Here is a 21,625-nt window from a genome sequence, read left to right as displayed (position 1 = left end):
CCTTTTTATAGTCAACAGGCTGGAAAAACCCAACCAAATTTATTTACAAAGAAATCAAAAGTGCAAACAAAAGTTAAACCAAAAGTTCAAACAAGAGCTAAACAGGAATAACAGACCAGGACTCTAGCAGAAGATCTCCAAATGGTTGCCTTCAGCAACCAGCACCTCCCACACCTTCTCCTTTTATCAGCAGTCCCAAGGCGTGGCTTCTCATTGTCTTCTCCTCCTCTCACCGAGTTGCCTCATTGCCTTTCTCTGTTCTACTCTGCTGGATTGCCTCCTGCTCCCAGTGTCCCTGAATAGATCCAGCTGTGAATCATCATGGCTGAGTCTGATGAGGAACATGATGGGAGGGGCCAGGCTGAGACTCCTGCAGTGCATCAGAGCCTCCCTCTGACACCAAAGGCTCTCCAAACCCCTACTCCTCCTCTTCTTCAGAATCATCAGACTCAGCTGCCGGTATCATAGGCTGACGCTGAATCACAACACAGATACTTCAAAAGAAGGTCTATCTATGTGATCACTAAAAATTGACATCGACTTCATGTTTTATAATAGATTGATTGATCGATCAATCGATCATTCAATCAAAACAATTGACAATGAAAATTTCTGATTAAATTCAATCCAATGGATAAATCACATTCTTTTCCCGCTGTACTAGAATCATTATAAAAATCAACAAACCTATGTGGCTGCTATGCAGATACAAGACTAAATCAGATTTACACTGGAATATTAATTCAGTTAGGTCCATCAACTTATCACACTCCATTCTGACCTTTTGCAGCATTTTCTCAAAGACAATGAAATTCATAACTATTTGCAAGGAGCAGGATTTTTTCCCCCCTGAAACTTCAGTTAAGAGATGGTTAAATTCCAGAGTGGCTTAAACCTGCTTTACTTGTAAAGAATGGAAGCTAGTAATAACCCAAAATGGACTTTGGAACTGAACTGTGATTGTAATTCTTTTTCTTTTAATGACCCTGTGATTCCTTGCATCAGGGTGGAGTTGGGACGACTGAATGGAGCTGAGTGTTTACTGGCTGGATGCCCTTCCTGTTGCCTATGCCGAGCGCACAGCAGACATTTTCTTTTTGTGCCCAGAGAGAGAAATATCTACCTAGGATCAAACTCACAGCCTCCTTATTGTGAGGCAAGATCTCCACTACTAGGCCACCATGCTGCTCTGAACTGGGATAGTAATTAAGATACTGAATTAGGACTGGGGGATCTAGTTTCCAATCAGACATAAGAAATTGATTGTTTGATTGTGGGCCAATCACCTTTCCTAGGACAATCTGCTCCACAGGTTTGTATTGTGGGGGGAAAATGAAAAGGAGTGGGGAAAGGGATTGATGCTTTGAATTCCTGGAACAAATAAAGCAATATTTGGCAATGCACGTTGTAAAAGGAAAGATAAAAATAAAGAATTCTGTTTTACAAGTTGAGAGGACTGGATTACTGCAAACAACAGAATGTTCCAAAGACTGGCCATCTAGTCATGAAAATAGATTTAAGCAGGGCTTTTTTTGTCACAGAATGCCCAGAACGGAGTTCTTGCACCTTTTTTGGATGGAACCTTGTAGGATAGGCAAGGCGAATTGTATGACATGTGTGAGTTCCAGCACTTTTTAAAATATATATACAAAAAAAGCACTGGATTTAAGAGAAGAAATCAACAACAACCCAAGCATTTATAATTTGTGAATAAAGAACTTTGCCTCATCATTCATAAAACTAGAAAAAAACAGACCTTCTTGTATTCTACTGAGATAAAAATGCAGTGCACTCTACCAGCTTTTACCCTTAAGAAATCTACAGAATAACAAGAATTCTTTGGAGACATTTCTGAGTCCCTTCCAAAACAATGCACAGTTAAATCTCCAATACTAAAAATTGAACATTGTTGATCCTCTGGTTTTTTTTTTAATATTGTTCTTTTGATTGCACTGCTTTTTCAAGAAGAGGAGAAGAAATGGAAAGAAATGGTTATTTTTTCCCCACTGTTCCAAAGTTTGCATTTGTTCAAGCTACTTGCTTGCTGTTGACTTGTTCCCTGCCTGAGCCCCCCAACCCTACACACACTGGAGAAACATATATTCTTTTCCACGACTGGGACAACAGAACAAAGCAAAACCTCTTTCTCTAAGTGCAGCAGCAGAATTTTTGGTACTTCATTCCAATGGCTTTCCTGCTGAAGCTGGGGCATGAGACTCCTGGGGTGAGGTTTGAAGCTGTTGAAGATATTTCCTTCAAGTGATCAAAACCTATAACTTGAGGCAATGAGCCTCTCTCTTTAATTTTGCAAGAAAGAAATACCTAGTCTTCTATAGCATTGATGATTTTATCATTAATTGTGCCTTCCATTAATTTACCTGAGACAGAAATAAAAGCTTAACTAATCCAATACTTTAAAAAACACACACACAAAAACCCTAGCATTATGCTGGCAACATTTTAATGAGCTACACCAGCTGCCATACAACGTTACCGTTTTTTGCTGGAACCTTAAAAGCAAATCTACATTTGAATGGCCAAGAGTTCATTCTTAAATTGTCACTAAGACCTAAAACTTCTCTCTGCCATCATTATTTGGTCGAAGCACATTATTCCTGTGACATATTTTCTGGGGGAGAAAAAATCAGTACAGGAACAGGCCTCTACCCAGACACAAAAAATTACATTCAGCTTTTCTGTAATTGTCTGACCTTCCACAAGGTACTTCCATTAATCATCTTGTCATTGGAATGATCCAGTAGCTTCCCTAGCCATCCTCCTATTTCTATTTCTAAATTCAATGTATTGTTGATTTTATTATTATTGATTATATTCTCATCAAAGTTTTTTTTAGCATCCCTTACTGTAACCCTTTCTGGAAGGTTAGTTGTTTTTTTTTTTTGCATTGACCTCATTTGGACAAGACCTCCATGTTCTGAAAGAATCTTGTCTCTATTATTTTTCTGAGTATCATTTATTAACCAGGCTGGTGGTTTCCTTGGACTATGTCATTCCTGATGCACACTGTTTTTGCTGAAGACCTGCAGTTGAGGTTTTCAAGAATTTTTCAATTCCTGGTTATAGAACTTTCTTTTGTGCCAAATCTATTATTTTATTTATCATATTTCCATAGCCACCTATCTCAACAAGAGGCCCTGGGTAGCATACTGTAGATCATAAAAACACTAAAAAACCAAAACAAAATAAATAACAATAGCAATAGACTTAAGACTTATATACCACTTCACACTGCTTTTCAGCCCTCTCTAAATGGTTTACAGAGTCAGCCTATTGCCCCAACAATCTGGATCCTCATCTTACCGACCTCGGATGGAAGACTGAGTCAACTTTGAGAATCGAACTGCCAAACTGCAGGCAGTCGGCAGCGAGCAGAGGTAGCCTGCAGTACTGCAGTCTAACAACTGCACTACCATGGCTCATAAATATACATGGTGGCCAAGTAAATTTATTACCATGGATGTTATATAGCCAAGAAATGGGGCCCTTCATACTTGGGGCCCTAGGTCTGGGCCACTAAGCAAGACTTCACAGCCTTATGAAAGGCCATCAGAGAATGTTCTTAGAGGGCAGGGGCTACAGCAAAAAGGCACAACTGGTTCCTGTCAGCCTCCATTCTTGGCTGACAGACTCAGAACACTCCAAGCTAACAATTTGGCAGAGAAATTTCCTCTAAATCATTGTTTTTATGGCTAACTGATTTTAGGGAACAACCCTTTAAGTATCCAGAAAAGCAACATTTTATGGTGGTCAGAATACTCTTTTATTTAGTTGATAGGATTTGAACCAATCTTTTATTGGTTAAGTATCCCTCTAGATATTTCTCTGATTTCATTCTCTGAAAACTTTTTCTTAGGTCACCATAGGGAAATGTGTATAGAGATAATTAGAGCACAAGAAAGGAATTCGTATCTACTCTTACCAGATGTAGAAAAGTTAATCCTGGAGAAAATTTATCTAGGTAATTACTAAGAGTTGAAATGACTTGCTGACATGTAAGCGGTGGAGAGGTTAAAGACCCCAGCAAGGTGGGGAAATTTTGAGTAATTACACAAGCCAGTTTTTAAATTTAATCTTAAATTACCGATGGACAATCTGAGTACAACTCAGCCAACATGGGTCCTCTGTGAGCCCCTATATGCTTTGGGTGTATCCCTTAACCCCCTTCAGAATTTGACAGCAATTTTTCTTTCTAAACATGTTAAAGGGGGGTATTATTAAATAAATGTGAGGTAAACAATTAAACTAGAATGAATAAATTTAATTAAATTAAAATGAAAGAACACTGATCTTTCTTCATCATTGCTGTACCTTTTTTTAAAAAAAAACTTCTGGTGTCTGTCTGGACTACTCCCTATGGTTCCTTGGCAAGATTGAGAACTGGTTTGCCATTGCCTCCTTCTTAGGGCTGAGAGAAAGTGACTGGCTTTGTGCCAGGTGGGACTAGAATTCAGTCTCCTGGTTTCTAACCATATGCCTGAATCACTACACCAAAGTGGCTCTTTACTTTTGTCATGTATTTTCTTACTTTTGGATCTTGCCATCCAAAAGCTACTAATAATGCTGCAGTTTTTATTCAGTGCTTTTTTAAAAAAAATGATAACAAATGAATTGGGCAGTGTCGGGCTTCAGGATTTAGTGACTGTGGTCTATACTAGTAAACCAATGCATTCTTAGTTCCGGTATGGGTGGTATGATCAGCACCCAACGTACAATTGGCCTAAATCTATAGGCCTTCAGGAAAGCAGTTAAGGCCTAGCTCTTTCTCTAAGTTAGTGTGAGTCCTCAGGTGATGAAGGTTTCTGAACGCCATTTTATTGCTTCAATATGTTTTAACAAAATAATTGTTTGCATTCATTGTATTTTTCTTCTTTTTGTACACCCCCCCCCCAGAATCATCACATGGTTTGAGGTAGGCAGCATCAAATGTGTATTTGCAGAAAAGGCTCGCCAACACAGAGAACGAAGTTTATTCTCAAATAAACTTCAGGAATACAAATTCTGAAAATCAGAAACAAATCTCATCCTACAAAAGTGTAGTGTTCTGGGCACTGTATTCATTTAGTGACCAAAGTCACAAAGGCACTGAAAAAAGTGACTTATGACTGATTTTCACACTTATGACCATTGTACCATCCCGATGGTCTCATATCAAAATTCGGGTGCTTGGCAATTGGCATGTTTTTATGATTGTTGCGCTCTCCTGGGGTCATGTGATCACCATTTGTAACCTTCTCCATTGGTTTCTGACAAGCAAAATCAATGGGAGAAGCCAGATTTGCTTAATGACCACATGATTCACTTTAACAACTGCAATGATTCACTTAACAACTGTGAAAATAAAAGTCGTAAAATGGGCAAAACTCAGTTAACAACTGCTTGCTTAGCAACAAAACTTTTGGGCATAATTGTGGTCATTGGTCGAGGACTACCTGCATATAAAAAAATAGGTGGAACTTAGACCACACCATTGCAACCACCTCTTGCTTTTTTGATCATACCATGCAAATATTCCTACTTCTGAGGGAGAACACAGGACCCAAATCATGGAACAATTTTAAAACAGAGACTTCAACTTACACACACATGAACAAACCAGGCTAATATAAAGAAAACCAGGGAACTGAAATTACAGAAAGAATCATACTTAAGAGCAAAGTAGAATTTAATTTGGATGGTTAGTTACCAAAATTGTGAAAATAGGGATAGGTGCATTTAAAACTAATGTTCATTCCTGATGTTGCAATTAAAACCATGGTGTCTTTACTATTATCAATGTCTGTTTGAAACATTAACCAAACAATTTGAGATGAAGTGCCATTTTGACAGACTTCCTAAGTGGTTGATAGAAATGCCCAAGTGATTAGTAGAAATGCCCCAGTGTGTGAAGTTCAACCTATCTAAAACTGCTACAAGCATTACTAGCCACTGGGGATAAAGAAATCTGAAATAAACATTCAGGATATACAATGATTAATTACCTCATTATCTTTCCATTAGCAGGAAAGACAACACAGTGTTTGTGTGTGTGTGAGTGTGTGTGTGTAGTTCATTTAGTGACTGTTTGAGGTTACAATGGCACAGAAAAAAGTGACTTATGGTCATTTTTCACACTTATGACCGTTGCAGCATCCCCAGAGTCACGTGAATTACATTTGGATGTTTGACAACTAACTCATATTTATGATGGTTGTAGTGTCCCGGTGTCATGTGATCTCCTTTTGCGACCTTCTGATAAGCAAAACCAATGGGGAAATCAGATTCACTCAACAACTAATTTAAGAACTGCTGTGATTCACTTAACAAATGTGGCGAGAAAAGTTGTAAAATGGGGCAAAACTGACTTAGCAAATTTCTCACTTAACAATATAAAATTTGTGCTCAATTGTGGTTGTAAATTGAAGACAACCTGTATATATACACACACACACATACACACACACACACACACACACACACACACACACACACAGAGTAGATATATATCATCATGAAAATATCAGTCATGAACAATTGCATTTTATTCAAAGTGACATTCCCGGATAGATCTCGAAGTGGAATATAGCAAGTTGCTGGGTACTGTATACATAGTTTATCCCAGGAACAGGCAACCTGGTGAAGTCCACATGTGTTTATTTACAATTTTTATAGTCCCTTGGTATTTCCATGGCTGGGAATAGTGGAATTGATCTCCAAAACACTTAAAGAACTCCAGTGTGTTCCCCTTATCTAACTCAATATTTTCTATTCAGCAATTGCCTTCTGTTTTTATTATCAACTTACTATGTAATCAAATCACAAAGTGTGGAGGGTTCTTAGAGATCATTTAGTTCAATCTCTTGCTCAGAGCAGAGATCATCAGAGCTTCTTTGTTAAATAACTCTCCAGTGTCTGTTTGAACAACTCTGTGTAAATCATCATTTCCTAATACTGAGCCTGAACTTAATTCATTGTAGTTTTAACCTTTGGAGAACAAATTTACACTCTCTTCTATATGACAACCTCTCAAATGTTTGAAGACTAATATCTCCCATAAGCCATCTCTTCGAGAGGCTAGGCTTACTCAGATGCTTACTGTAATTCTATACAAGTGTTCTTCGTGGGACTGCCCTTGAAGACCACCTAGAGGCTTCACTTGATCCAGAATGCAATGGCTCAAGCAGTGATTCCTTGGTATTCTCATGTAACACTTCTGCTTCAGGAGCTGCATTGGTTGCCAGTTAGCTTCCAAGTGTGATCATTGCCTATAAAGCCCTACATTGCCTAAGGCCCAGTTACCTGAGGGACCACCTGTCTCCAAAATATCTACCAGGTCAATTTGATCTTTCAGGGCTCTTTTGATTAAAAAGAATCATCTATTGGGAACACAACCTGAGATCCAGATGGCCCCAGCTTGCTGTTGTTTAAACAAGCTGTGAAAATATGGCTCTTTATACAGGCCTTTGGTGAGGAAGACTGACTCCTTGTTTCATTTCACCTGGTCTGTAACATTTTTTATCTTTTGATTGTTTTTATTGTAATTTCTTTATTTAAATGTTGTGAGCTACCTAGTCATTGGGAGTTATGTAGCCAAGTTTAATAAATTATTATCATTTTCTCATGGAATAGGATTTTGAGACCCATCACTACCGTATCTTGGTAGCCACAATCTGTCAAAGCCCCTTTTTAACTCTGATGGGCCCAGTTTTCCACCATATCTTGGTAGCCACAATGTCAACAGCCCTTTTTTTAACTCTGATGGGCCCAGCTTTCCACCGTATCTTGGTAGCCACAATTTGTCAACAGCCCTTTTTATCTCTGATGGGCCCAGTATTCCACTAGGTGTCTCACTAAAACACGAATCATGTAACAATTACTTCCTTTGTTTTGGATTCTATTATCCTGTTAATGCACTCCAAGATGGCATTTGCTCTCTGAACAGCTGCATCAAAATGCTAGCTCATGATTTACCTCTGGTCAACAAGGACATATGGATAGTTTTCACATGGCTTACTACCAAGCCATTTAGCATTTGTGCCTTTTCGTACTAACTTTGAAAATTACACATTTTTCCCTTTTAATATTCATTTGTAGTTATTGCAACTCACTAGTCAAGGCTGTTTTTATCTTTTTAAATTGTCTCCTCCTTCTCTTCTCTCAAAATATTAGCCACCCCTCTTAGTTTTGCATCATTTGCATTCTTGATCAGCATCTCCACAACTTCCTCATCCAAGTAATTGATGAAACTGTTGAATAGCATAGAGTTATTCAATAGGTCAGAGCCTGGTAGCATTCCACATAATACTTCCTTCAAATGCTCTCTAATGTGGTCATTCAGCCAGTTGTAAATCTATTTAACAGTAGTTATGTATAGCCCATAATTTACCATTTTATTGAGTAGAAGTTGTTAAAGGCTTTACAGAGGTTTTGATGCACGATATTGAAGGCATTCTTCTGACATTAAGTTAGTAATTCTAGTAATGTTAATCTGACAAGATTGATTTGTGACAAACTTGTCTCTCCGGTTAATTGTTTAATAATCTGTTTGAAGACTGTGCCTTGTCAAGATGACAGATGTCAAAATGATGGATCTGTAAATTCCTTCTCCTTCCTTTTCTTGAAGTTATGGACAGCTGGTCTCCTCTAGTCTTCTGAGATCTCATTGGTTCTTGGAAGCTCTAAATATTACTGATAGTACTTGAATAATCACTGCCATCAGTTTGTTCAGTACCTTAAACTATAATCCATTTGGCACTGGAAAAGTGTAATCGCTTGAATTAACTAAGTTCACTCTTATCTAATACTTGCCTATTCTACACTGCACTTCTTTCCTTTTCCCCTTGGCACAATCATGATGAGCCAAGCCCTCATTTCCATTCTGAGAGAAGACAGGAGCAAAACAGAACTGAAGAAGCTTCTTGGATAAATGCAAAATATTTTCAAAGAAAAAAAATCAAGAAAGAACAGTTGCCTTTGAAAAAAAAGAACTCCTTCTGGACAACCACGATCTGAATCATTGAAAAGCTTCATAGACATTTGAGCAAAACACAAGAAGTTCTGTCTTTTCAATATCACCCATTTTGCATCAGTCTGCAAAAATATGGATGAGAACTAGAAGGCATGGTAGAGTTAGATAACTTGCCTCAATCTGATTCTTTAAATGTGAGGCACTACAAATTGAACTTGGAACCTTATGCTTGGGAACTATTTTTCGAAAAGTAAGTTGTGGTATCTTCCTGTTGAGACTTGCTATGAAAATGCCACTTGTAATCTCAGCTAAAGGGCATGTTAAGCAATTCCCCTATGGTTCACAAATCAGTAAGTAGCTCAGCTCAAGAAACTGAATGCAAACCGCTCTGCAATAATACCATTGATCATGACCAGGGATACAGATTATAATGATTCTCTTTCTGTATGTCAAATTATAATTATTAGCACAATTATATGTTTTGGCAATGCATGCATAAACAATGAACAAAGAAATACAAATTTAGTGTCAATAAAATCCCTCTAGGAACTCCAAACATATAAGTAGCAGCCACTGCAGTTGGTATGTTATAAAAAGAAAGGAAAGAGTTGCTTTCAATTCCCTAGCAATACATTAAATCTACTGGCTGACCTTGGTTTAGTCACTCTTCCTGAACTTGATGTATCTCATAGGCTTCTAGGAAAAAAATGAAGGAAAGGGAGAGGAATAAGAAGAAGTAGCCGGATAAAGAACAAAAAATTAGATTCTTATAAGACTAAGTTTAGGTATTTTAAATGCATTATGTAACATTCTTCTCCACTTTATCAAAAATTGCAACAATTGTAGAAAATCAGGTTACGAGCATTTAATTACACTTTCAGTATAATGAATTTTACTCTGCCTGCAAAAGAGATACTGGATTACAGTGCTCTGTACTTCTTTCCTTATCCCACTGAAGTAATTCAAGCCTTGAGTCCATGTCCTAACTAAACCACAACAATCTCCATTCCAATATGAGAATAAAGGTAAAGGTAAAGTTTCCCCCGCACATGCGTGCTAGTCGTTTCAGACTCTAGGGGCCGGTGCTCATCTCCATTTCAAAGCCGAAGAGCCAGCGCTTGTCCGAGGACGTCTCTGTGGTCATGACTAGACACCAAAGGCGCACGGAACGCTGTTACCTTCCCACCATAGTGGTCCCTATTTTTCTACTTGCACTTTTATGTGCTTTCAAACTGCTAGGTTGGCAGAAGCTGGGACGAGTAACAGGCACTCACTCTGTTACGCAGCACTCGGGATTTGACCCGCCAAACTGCTGACCTTTTGATCGACAAGCTCAGCATCCTAACCCACTGAGCCATTGCGGCAATATGAGAATACACTGCATTAAATATCATTGGTATTCATTTACTCCAAGGAAAAAAGTGGCCAGGTCAAAATGGTATTAGACCCAAAAGAACAGCATTATATCCCAGACATTCCAATTTTTTCTTCTTATCTCAACATAAAAATAAAATTAAAAAAACCCAAACAACCCACAATGGGGAACAGAGAATGGCTCAACGGCTAATCTAAATAATATTTCAGTTCACTCAGTCAGTTTCCAATTAACATTTGTTTTATCATTTTGTAAATTATTTTGGAAATGGTCAAGATGATCTCCTGAGATTTCTCTCTAAATTCAGGCCTGTAACATTTCGCTAAAATAAGGTGGCATGGGTAAACACTAAAGCAAAATCTTTTAAGACTCAGCAAATGACATTGCCCAAGAGGTGACCGAAGAAGAAAAAAGCAAATAAGATACATCTACGGAAAGTAACATCTGGACTAAATACTTTGATTCTCTGCAAGAAATCTCTTGAACGTTCCCAAATCTGTTGAAAGGATAGAGCTGTGGGCCCTTATTTAATCAGTATATAAATAAAATGTAACTATTAAAAACTCCATCAAACCCAGTGATAATTTCCCAAGAGGACAGAATTCTGAGGAAATACTGATTTTCTTTGGGATACATGTCCATAACAGTATGTATCAAGGACCTGTTTGACTTAAAAGAACATAAGCTACTCTCTTTCATTCTTTTAAGAATGGGCATGAAAGAACGTCCTTATTTTAAATCGCCCTCTTATCATGAACTACATCACTACAGTAGCACAGTCTATTTGACTCTAAATTTAACAAATGGCTTGATTGTATCTTGAACTTGATAGAGAAGGCTATGTTATGTTGACATGCCATCATAAAAAGAAATATACAAGAATGCTATTGTTCAGGCGATGACAATTCAGATCTTGGTTATGCTGCTATAATCATCATTTCTCCACTGTAACACCACAATCAAGCACTGAAAGCTTTTTCGGGAAGAGGAGGAAACAGTAATTTTCAAGATATCTTCAAGGCCAGGACTTGTTTTTGAAGCTGATTGCTGAGCGATTTTACAGAAAAGACAACTGGAAAATAAAATAAATCCCCAAAGGTTTACGCCAAACAATCTTTTAAAAAAAACCCTTCCAGAACAGACTCTGCTTCTCTCATTAACTCACTTCTGTGATTAAAACGGCGAGAAAAGTTGATCTCAGTTCACCTACCACGGAACTTGAAGTTGGTGGAAGATCTTCCCTCCTCCACTTCATCTCAGCACAATGCCAGCTTCCAAAAGAGAGCCCTGAAGGTCATTCCTACGTTTTTAAGCATTGTCTTTCATAGGTCAGTATGTGCTAATTTTTGTTTAGCTTAACTTTATTTACAGGCAACACTTAAGCCTACCTATTTTCTCGTTACAGTAGGCATTTTCTCGAGGCTGTTCCGATCTTTGCAATTACAAATGCAGCTTTACTCCAAAGCAACTATAATTCTTTTCTATCATTCTGTGCTTCCAACAATACTGAATAGATTTCCTCTTTAAAGCGCTTGGAACAGATCATCTTTCCCCAGGTCTTGAAAAGCCATTCGGGGATGAGCACTCAGCCATGAGAGATCCTGAGTCAGTCTTATGGGCTGCTCTCCAAAGCTGCTGCTCCCAGATGCTCAGATCTATTTCTGCAATCTATACACACTCTTTGGAAAGGGTCTTTACATAGCATTTGATGAAGATAAAAGACGTGTTGGCCATTTTTTCCACGGGGCTGGAAATCCAAGTTTGTTGTTGTTTCCTGCTAGTGACATACTAATCTGAAGTACTGATTTCAACAGTCCATTTATACAGCAAGCAGAATCAGAAGGCAAAGCCTTCCTTGGATTGTAATACCTTGGATAGATAGGAAGCTATAGGTTGCTATATGCCTCCATTAGTCTACTTGTTTTGGAAATGTAAGTCCAAAACCTTTGGAAAAATCAAGAGTACAAAATGGTAGTATCAGGGAAGAAGAAGCACAGCATTAGCTTCTAGCATTAATAGCCACAAACCAGTTTAGAGGAAACAGACAAAAAAGGGTCTCTTTATCTGAAAAGATTTGTTTCTATTAATTAACAAATGTATTAGCTTGCATAAATGGATTTTCTTCTTCTATTAACAGTCATGAATCCTGCAGCACACAAGAGATGCACAAGATTTTTTTCAATTACCTTTAAAAAAAATGAGAGCAATACAATTTCCTACCCAAACTAAAGAGTAGAAATCCTGAACATTGGTTAGCTTTTTATTCAAGCTATTTGTGTAACCAGTTTTTTCCAATCTATTATTTGCTAAACGTGTTGGACTTCAACTCCTAAATTCCTACATCCAAGGACCATGCTGGCTAAGAATTCCAAGAACTGAAGTCCACAGCTGGAAGGTGGCAGGTTGGAAAAATCTAATGTAACCTGGCATTTTGTTTATATATAACATAGGGTTTGATTCTAAGCATGAATTTACTGTATGTTGAGCATAAATGTGTGCCTCGCCTTTATGAATTAATATGAGAAGTTGCTCTTAGCCTCCTGGGATATCTTCTTGCTAATCCAGGAAAAATATGACTTAAGCTACCTCGGGAGAATTATTGAAAAGAACTTTCCATAACAAAATACAATTTTATTTATTTATTCATTCAATTTCTTTAGCTGCCCATCTCAAACAATGACTTTGTGCATCTTAGAACTGAAGAAAAATATACTACAATTAAAATAACAAAAACATCCGTAATAAATATACACAGCAGTTGAGATTTTATGCCAGTTTAACAATAAAGCCAGGAAATGGGGCCTTTAGGATATTCAGCACCCCAGGCTCAGGATCACAACCAGGTTTCTAGAATTTTATGAAAGGTAAAGAGGGTTGGAGCCATTCTCATCTCCAAGGGGAAGATATTCCACAAAGCAGGAGCTACTGCAGAAAAGGCCTGTCTTCTAGTTCGCCAGCTGACATTCTTTGGCTGATGGAATCTGCAGCATATCCTGTCTGCTAGATTGAATTGGACGGTTAGAGATTCTTGGAAAAAGGTGGTCCCTGACTTACATGTGAGTCTGATCCACTTAGCATGTGGACCATCATGTTATGAGTTTACTGACTTCTACTCAATGCGATTAGATACTACAGGAATTGGGAATTCTACAGGATTATGGCTATAAAAAGCTGTGTAACCAGGTTTCCCCAATCCATTATTTTCTAAATGCATGGGACTTCCAACTCCTAAATTCCTTCATCCAAGGGTCATGTCTATGGAGATTCTGAATCACCCAGGTCATGGTTGTCCCAAAGGTGCTTTTTCCAAAAGGCAACTGTACTTTCTTGATTTTTTCCCCTTGAAAATCTTTCACTTCTCATCCAAGAAGCTTTTTCAGTTCTCTGAGAATTTCTGGCTAAAAAATTTCAGGAACTGAAGTCCACAGTTGGAAGGTAGATAGTTGGGGAAAATGTCATATAACCTGGCATTTTCTTTATATATATATGGCGTAGATTTTGATTCTGTCCATAAATGTCTGCCTGTGTCTTTATAATTTAATATGAGAAGTTGCTCTTAGCCTCCTGGGATATATTCTTGCTAGTCCAGGAAAGAGATGACCTATGTTACCATGGGAGAGTTACTGAAAGAAACTTTCCATAACAAAGTACACTTCTCATTTACATGTGACCAAGAAACACACTGCATGTGGATCATCAAGTTAAGAGTTTATTCCTTTCTGCTCAGTTCCGTTAGAGGCCAGAAGCAGGAATTGGAAACCCCATAAGACTATGGCTCTTTCCTGGAAGGATGAGGATCTGTCAATTTTAGGTGTATACACAAGGAAAGCCCTACAATCATTCTGCAATTATAATATTTTATTAACTTGATTGGCAGGAACTGACTGTTCCGTTAATAGTTATCATTTTCTTTTCCATAAACATTTTCTGGAAATAATATTTGCCTTCTCCCTTTCCCAATGTGACTTCACAAATTTGCCTACTGTCACTCAGAGAAACACGCCATAGGCACTAGGATACAACCTCTGCAATGAAAAGGGAATATTTGTTTAAACTGAAATGGTGCAAAAATAGTGTTTCATGCCTGGAAATGAGGATCCACATATGAAATGTGGCTAAACTCCAGCTGTGTGATGTGTACTTTGGGATCCTTTGTCTATTATAGAGACCAGCAAGACTTCTGAGAAGAATGGAAAGAATGTTTTAATATGGCTTGATTTGTATTTTTGGGAATGCTCCATTTGTCAGGTTTCTATATATTTTAGCTTAGACCTCTTTTGTCCTGGTTTCTGTCTTTTCAAAAGCTTTGTTATTTTGGACTGCATGTCAGGAGACAGGCCGTTTTGTAAGACATAAATTTCCTACTGCTGTTTAACAATGTACACATAAATCAGATAAAAAATAATAATTAAGAGTCTTCGTTCAAAATCCATATAAGAAAAGCAACAACACTGCAATACAGACACAAACATACTATACCTACTGAAGAACACATGCTTTGTTGAGGATTTGCAGACAAAGTGGTATCTACATTAGATGATTAAATAGAGGAAACAAACAGAAAACATGGTATGACTACTAAACATAAACAAATATGTCCTCACCAAGTTCTATGTACATAAATAAAGTCTGATTCAAATTTTAGTTTTTGAAAATGTTTTGGAATTTGCTTTTTTGGGAAGGGGAGGAACTCCTTATCATAGATTGAAGCCCCAAAATCTTTTAGCTTTGTAGAGAAACAGTTTTTTATATGGATTTTGAACGAAGATGCTTAATTATTATATTTTATCCATTATATGTGTAGATTGTTAAACAGCAGTAAGAAATTAAAAAGCTCCCCCAGATTGGCAGAAGCTACTTGGGCATAGCAATCAGATTTTTTTTTAAAGCTTCCTTTATGTAATACAGATAGTCTTCGGTTAATGATCCCTCATTCAGTGACTGTTCGAAGTTACAACAGTGCTGAATGAGTGGTAGTTATAACTGGTCCTCACACTTACAGCATTCCTGCGTCCACGGGGAATCCTAAGCATGATTATGAATCCTGTTAACCATTTACAATAACACAGACACTCAAAATTATTTCATGTTGTTTTGCCTTTATGTGTGTCTTCTATCATATGTTCCTTTCCAGCACTTTTACCCAACTTTTGTGATTGGGATATCTTGGCTGTACTGTCCATTCTAGAGCATGGAGAGCATGAAACTCACCTGGAGGAAGATTGCTTTAAACATCTCCATTCTCCTCTATACCTACCTAGATACTCCTTGGATTTACACATTATGCTACTTCACACCAGAATGAAGTTTATTTTGGTTTTAGCTTTCTGGGCTATGGAAACCAGGTTGCTATGTCTTAATCATCTGTAAGTTTTGCATTGGAGTGTACATGTTTTATAATCAACCTGAGTATGGTGGGCACGTTGTAGGAAATAAAAAATATGGTGATATTCTAGATTCTGTACATCAGGGTCCACTAATCTAACTTAAGCCATTAAGGAAAATTGTACAGAATTCAAAATCAGTCACTAAGTCTTAGTGAATTTTCTAGATGAGTTGATTATCGCAAAAGTGATATGAAAGAATTTGCAGAGAAATTTGAAATAAGTGTCATAAGTATTAAGTTCTCTTAGTGACTAAGAGAACTTAATACTTATGACACTTATTTCAAATTTCTCTGCAAATTCTTTCATATCACTTTTGCGATAATCAACTCATCTAGAAAATTAGATTTGACTATCTCTTAGGGACTTTGGAATAAAACTTTGGGCATATTTGGGTACTGTCAAAGCAAAAGTAGCAAGTAAAGAGGCACCTTCAAGAAGAAAATGGCAGCTATATCAATAAACATAAATGAGAGATAAACACTCAGATTTAGCATTGTAATTTTCTATCAAAATAGGCTGCCTTGTACACAGATATCAAATATTATTTTCTTTCACTAAAAAGGATTTAGAAAAATAATTACAGAAAATGAAAAACAGAAGTTATATCCAAAGCACACCCAATATGTTTCACATTATTTTTCAAAAGTTAATCCAATAACATCACAAGACTGTGTTATTAATTGTAAAAACCACATAACATTTCCCTTAAATAGACTACAGCACACACACACCGCACACACACATACATTTCTGCAGAGAAATGTAATGTATAATAAAGGAAAAACATGCCAAAGGCTTCTCAAGAGATTGTTCTGATACTGATTATAATTATCTGATAGCATGAAGAAGGTTTGGGGGATATTAATGATTCAGGGTGCTTAAATACAACTGCTTTTTAATTGCCTGCAACCACTTGGAATCATACAGAAGATTTAAATTTTAAAATCTTTCATGCAGCTTGCTCTAACCACATGAAGCAATGGCACTTGAGAAGAAACCGCACCACCCGCCTCCATGGAGCTGGACTTGAATTTACTTTCATTTCATGTTCCTTTCAGTCTTACATGTTAAATTCATTCATTTTTTTAGTGGTATCGTTCAAGCTCCTTCATTTAGAGATGAGCTTTTAGAATATAGCTTTTGACATGCCACTCAAAAACTAGTGTTGCCTTTGCACTGATATGCACTGAAGTGAATATTTCTGATTTTTAAGAGTCTAACAGAGTATTTCAGGTTGGTTTCATTTTATAGATCTCTGAACAACAAAAATATTCTGGAAAGTATATGACCATCATGGGAAACCTGAAATAAAATAAAATGAACACTGTTTATTTGATGAACCAAATAATCCTAAATTAAGAAATCTGCATTAAATAAATTTGGTATCCAGTGCCAGGAGAATCAGACAGTAAAAAATGAGAATAAGATTTATTGCAAGCATAAACTCTCTAAAACAGGAGTCCCCAACCCCCGATCTGTGGACTGGTACCAGTCTGTGTCATGCCAGAAACTAGGCTGCGCAAACAAGTGAAGCCCCATCCATAGGATGCAGGCAGCACATGAAACCAGACCCCTCCAGTCTACGGAAAAACTTCTCTTCACAGAACCAGTCCCTAGTACCCAAAAGGTTGTGGGCTGCTGCTCTACAAGAATCTGAGCTACTAACAGTCAAGGGAATATAGTGGGAGATAAGGAAGACATTCAAGGTGAACTGGACTTAGATCTCTTGTGGGTGCAAAGACACTCATGACTGATGATGTATTTGACCCCCTCCCTCGGGCTCAGTCTGGTCATTTCCTACATTTGATATCTGATTCATCGAGCACAGCACTGTCAATAATGGCCAAGTTTCCTCCAATAATTAATTCATTCATTCATTTTAATGAAATAATATCTTTTGAGAAGAAATAGGCTCAAAATCAAGTACGTCTGAGCAAATTCTAACTTATAGTTTCAAATCACATAATGTATATTTTGAAATTTGTTTTTTTGAAACCAAGACTTATAATGGAACAGAAAGTATAATAACTGCCGCCCAGGGGAAAGGGGTGACATAAATATTAAATAAATAAATAAACCAATAAATAAATAAAATATCGGACTTGCAAAAAGGGCATGGTTAGCTAATTATAATATGCATAATATTCCAACAAATTAGTCTAGACCAGAACTGTAAATATCAAAACTTATATTATTTATGTGATGTCTTCCATTATTCTTTAATCTGCTCTGATCACACAAACTATGTTGAGTTTAACATAATTTTCCCCAAAGGTATCTTGACAGGTTGTTGCACGTTCATCTGACATGTTCAGAAGTTTCTACTGAGCTTACTTCTTGCTGTATCTGTAATTGCATCAACCCTGCCTAATGATGGGCACCGATGCATTTAAATGTGAAATTCCATGGCAACTTTTCTTAAAGCATAAACCGAAACAAAACAGATTTGTGTGCAAACATTTGTAGAATAATTTGTCTATCCTCCAATGTGTCATTTTTTTCTTCTTCTCTAACACAAATTTAAAAATAGCAGCAAATATCTTAATGTGTACATTTTAAAACCATACATGATTTAGGAAAAAAAACTTGACATAGTCAATTTTTCTCCAACGGAATGATCCAGCATAACAGTGATAAGTAAATAAATACTGACTTCCAAGCAATCTAAATCTAAAATCCGTTAATTTCCTGTCCATCCTTTTTATGACAAAATACACTTCAATGACATTTACACAGTGTTATAGTAATAAATGTGAAGTTCACTGCACTCTTTCCTGTTCTTATTTGTTTACCATAAGCACTCACTATTTAAAATTCCTCATATGTATCCTGGGGAAAACTTAAGCTATTCCCCTGCCTGGGATATTTTCAGAGGGGGGGAAAATCAGATAATGTACCGTATATACTTGAGTATAAGCCGAATTTTTCAGCCCACTTTTTGGGCTGAAAAATTCCACTTCGGCTTATACTCCAGTCAACAAAAAAAACTTACCGAGGACTTGTGCGCGGCCGAGGCTTTGGTGCTTCCGGGATCGCCCGCACCTCTCCCAAGCCACCGCCGTCCGAGACCTGCCGAAGTTTGGGGAGGTTTGGGGAGGTGCGCGCGCACCTCCCCAAACTCCGCGCCTTGCCTGCCTGCTTCTTTCCGCAGCGGAAAGAAGCAGGCAGGCAGGGCGCGGAGGAACGGAGACTTGCCGACGTTTGGGGAGGTTTGGGCGCCTCCCCAAACCTCGGCAGGTCTCCGTTCCTCCGCGCAGACCTGCCGACGTTTGGGGAGGTTTGGGCGCCTCCCCAAACCTCCCCAAACCTCGGCAGGTCTCCGTTCCTCCTGCCGACCTTTGGGGAGGTTTGGGCGCCTCCCCAAACCTCCCCAAACCTCGGCAGGTCTCCGTTCCTCCTGCCGACCTTTGGGGAGGTTTGGGCGCCTCCCCAAACCTCCCCAAACCTCGGCAGGTCTCCGTTCCTCCTGCCGACCTTTGGGGAGGTTTGGGCGCCTCCCCAAACCTCGGCAGGTCTCCGTTCCTCCGCGCAGACCTGCCGACGTTTGGGAAGGTTTGGGCGCCTCCCCAAACCTCCCCAGGTCTCCGTTCCTGTTTGGGGAGGTTTGGGCACCTCCCCAAACCTCCCCAAACCTCGGCAGGTCTCCGTTCCTGTTTGGGGAGCTTTGGGCGCCTCCCCAAACCTCCCCAAACCTCGGCAGGTCTCCGTTCCTCCGCGCAGACCTGCCGACCTTTGGGGAGGTTTGGGCGCCTCCCCAAACCTCGGCAGGTCTCCGTTCCTGTTTGGGGAGGTTTGGGCGCCTCCCCAAACCTCCCCAAACCTCGGCAGGTCTCCGTTCCTCCGCGCAGACCTGCCGACGTTTGGGGAGGTTTGGGCGCCTCCCCAAACGTCCCCAAACCTCGGCAGGTCTCCGTTCCTCCGCGCAGACCTGCCGACCTTTGGGGAGGTTTGGGCGCCTCCCCAAACCTCCCCAAACCTCGGCAGGTCTCCGTTCCTGTTTGGGGAGGTTTGGGCGCCTCCCCAAACCTCCCCAAACCTCGGCAGGTCTCCGTTCCTCCGCGCAGACCTGCCGACCTTTGGGGAGGTTTGGGCGCCTCCCCAAACGTCCCCAAACCTCGGCAGGTCTCCGTTCCTGTTTGGGGAGCTTTGGGCGCCTCCCCAAACCTCCCCAAACCTCGGCAGGTCTCCGTTCCTCCGCGCAGACCTGCCGACGTTTGGGGAGGTTTGGGCGCCTCCCCAAACCTCCCCAAACCTCGGCAGGTCTCCGTTCCTCCTGCCGACCTTTGGGGAGGTTTGGGCGCCTCCCCAAACCTCCCCAAACCTCGGCAGGTCTCCGTTCCTCCTGCCGACCTTTGGGGAGGTTTGGGCGCCTCCCCAAACCTCCCCAAACCTCGGCAGGTCTCCGTTCCTCCTGCCGACCTTTGGGGAGGTTTGGGCGCCTCCCCAAACCTCGGCAGGTCTCCGTTCCTCCGCGCAGACCTGCCGACATTTGGGAAGGTTTGGGCGCCTCCCCAAACCTCCCCAGGTCTCCGTTCCTGTTTGGGGAGGTTTGGGCACCTCCCCAAACCTCCCCAAACCTCGGCAGGTCTCCGTTCCTGTTTGGGGAGCTTTGGGCGCCTCCCCAAACCTCCCCAAACCTCGGCAGGTCTCCGTTCCTCCGCGCAGACCTGCCGACCTTTGGGGAGGTTTGGGCGCCTCCCCAAACCTCGGCAGGTCTCCGTTCCTGTTTGGGGAGGTTTGGGCGCCTCCCCAAACCTCCCCAAACCTCGGCAGGTCTCCGTTCCTCCGCGCAGACCTGCCGACGTTTGGGGAGGTTTGGGCGCCTCCCCAAACGTCCCCAAACCTCGGCAGGTCTCCGTTCCTCCGCGCAGACCTGCCGACCTTTGGGGAGGTTTGGGCGCCTCCCCAAACCTCCCCAAACCTCGGCAGGTCTCCGTTCCTGTTTGGGGAGGTTTGGGCGCCTCCCCAAACCTCCCCAAACCTCGGCAGGTCTCCGTTCCTCCGCGCAGACCTGCCGACGTTTGGGGAGGTTTGGGCGCCTCCCCAAACGTCCCCAAACCTCGGCAGGTCTCCGTTCCTCCGCGCAGACCTGCCGACCTTTGGGGAGGTTTGGGCGCCTCCCCAAACGTCCCCAAACCTCGGCAGGTCTCCGTTCCTGTTTGGGGAGCTTTGGGCGCCTCCCCAAACCTCCCCAAACCTCGGCAGGTCTCCGTTCCTCCGCGCAGACCTGCCGACCTTTGGGGAGGTTTGGGCGCCTCCCCAAACGTCCCCAAACCTCGGCAGGTCTCCGTTCCTGTTTGGGGAGCTTTGGGCGCCTCCCCAAACCTCCCCAAACCTCGGCAGGTCTCCGTTCCTCCGCGCAGACCTGCCGACCTTTGGGGAGGTTTGGGCGCCTCCCCAAACGTCCCCAAACCTCGGCAGGTCTCCGTTCCTGTTTGGGGAGGTTTGGGCGCCTCCCCAAACGTCCCCAAACCTCTGCAGGTCTCCGTTCCTCCGCGCAGACCTGCCGACCTTTGGGGAGGTTTGGGCGCCTCCCCAAACGTCCCCAAAACTCGGCAGGTCTCCGTTCCTGTTTGGGGAGGTTTGGGCGCCTCCCCAAACGTCCCCAAACCTCGGCAGGTCTCCGTTCCTGTTTGGGGAGGTTTGGGCGCCTCCCCAAACCTCCCCAAACCTCGGCAGGTCTCCGTTCCTCCGCGCAGACCTGCCGAGGTTTGGGGAGGTTTGGGGAGGCGCCCAAACCTCCCCAAAGGTCGGCAGGAAGAACGGAGACCTGCCGAGGTTTGGGGACGTTTGGGGAGGCGCCCAAACCTCCCCAAACGTCGGCAGGTCTGCGCGGAGGAACGGAGACCTGCCGAGGTTTGGGGAGGTTTGGGGAGGCGCCCAAACCTCCCCAAACAG

At 40.9% G+C, this 21,625-nt stretch overlaps 1 protein-coding gene across 4 annotated transcripts in view; it reads right to left on the bottom strand.

Moving 5' to 3' along the window:
- PPM1L (protein phosphatase, Mg2+/Mn2+ dependent 1L) overlaps positions 1-21,625 on the bottom strand; it is a 188,274-nt gene that overhangs the window by 95,157 nt on the left and 71,492 nt on the right. The window contains exon 1 of one of the 4 annotated variants that reach the window (XM_083364317.1): positions 9,617-9,661. The exons of the other annotated variants lie outside the window; for them this stretch is intronic. The gene's annotated coding sequence lies outside the window, so the exon portion shown is untranslated. Of the gene's footprint in view, positions 1-9,616; positions 9,662-21,625 lie in introns of those variants that run through there. 4 annotated transcript variants of the gene reach the window in all.

Source organism: Vipera ursinii (assembly GCF_947247035.1).
Source record: "Vipera ursinii genome assembly, chromosome: 5".
NCBI lineage: Eukaryota > Metazoa > Chordata > Lepidosauria > Squamata > Viperidae > Vipera > Vipera ursinii.
Note: the sequence above shows the minus strand (reverse complement) of the source record. Positions and strands in the feature narration are given on the sequence as shown.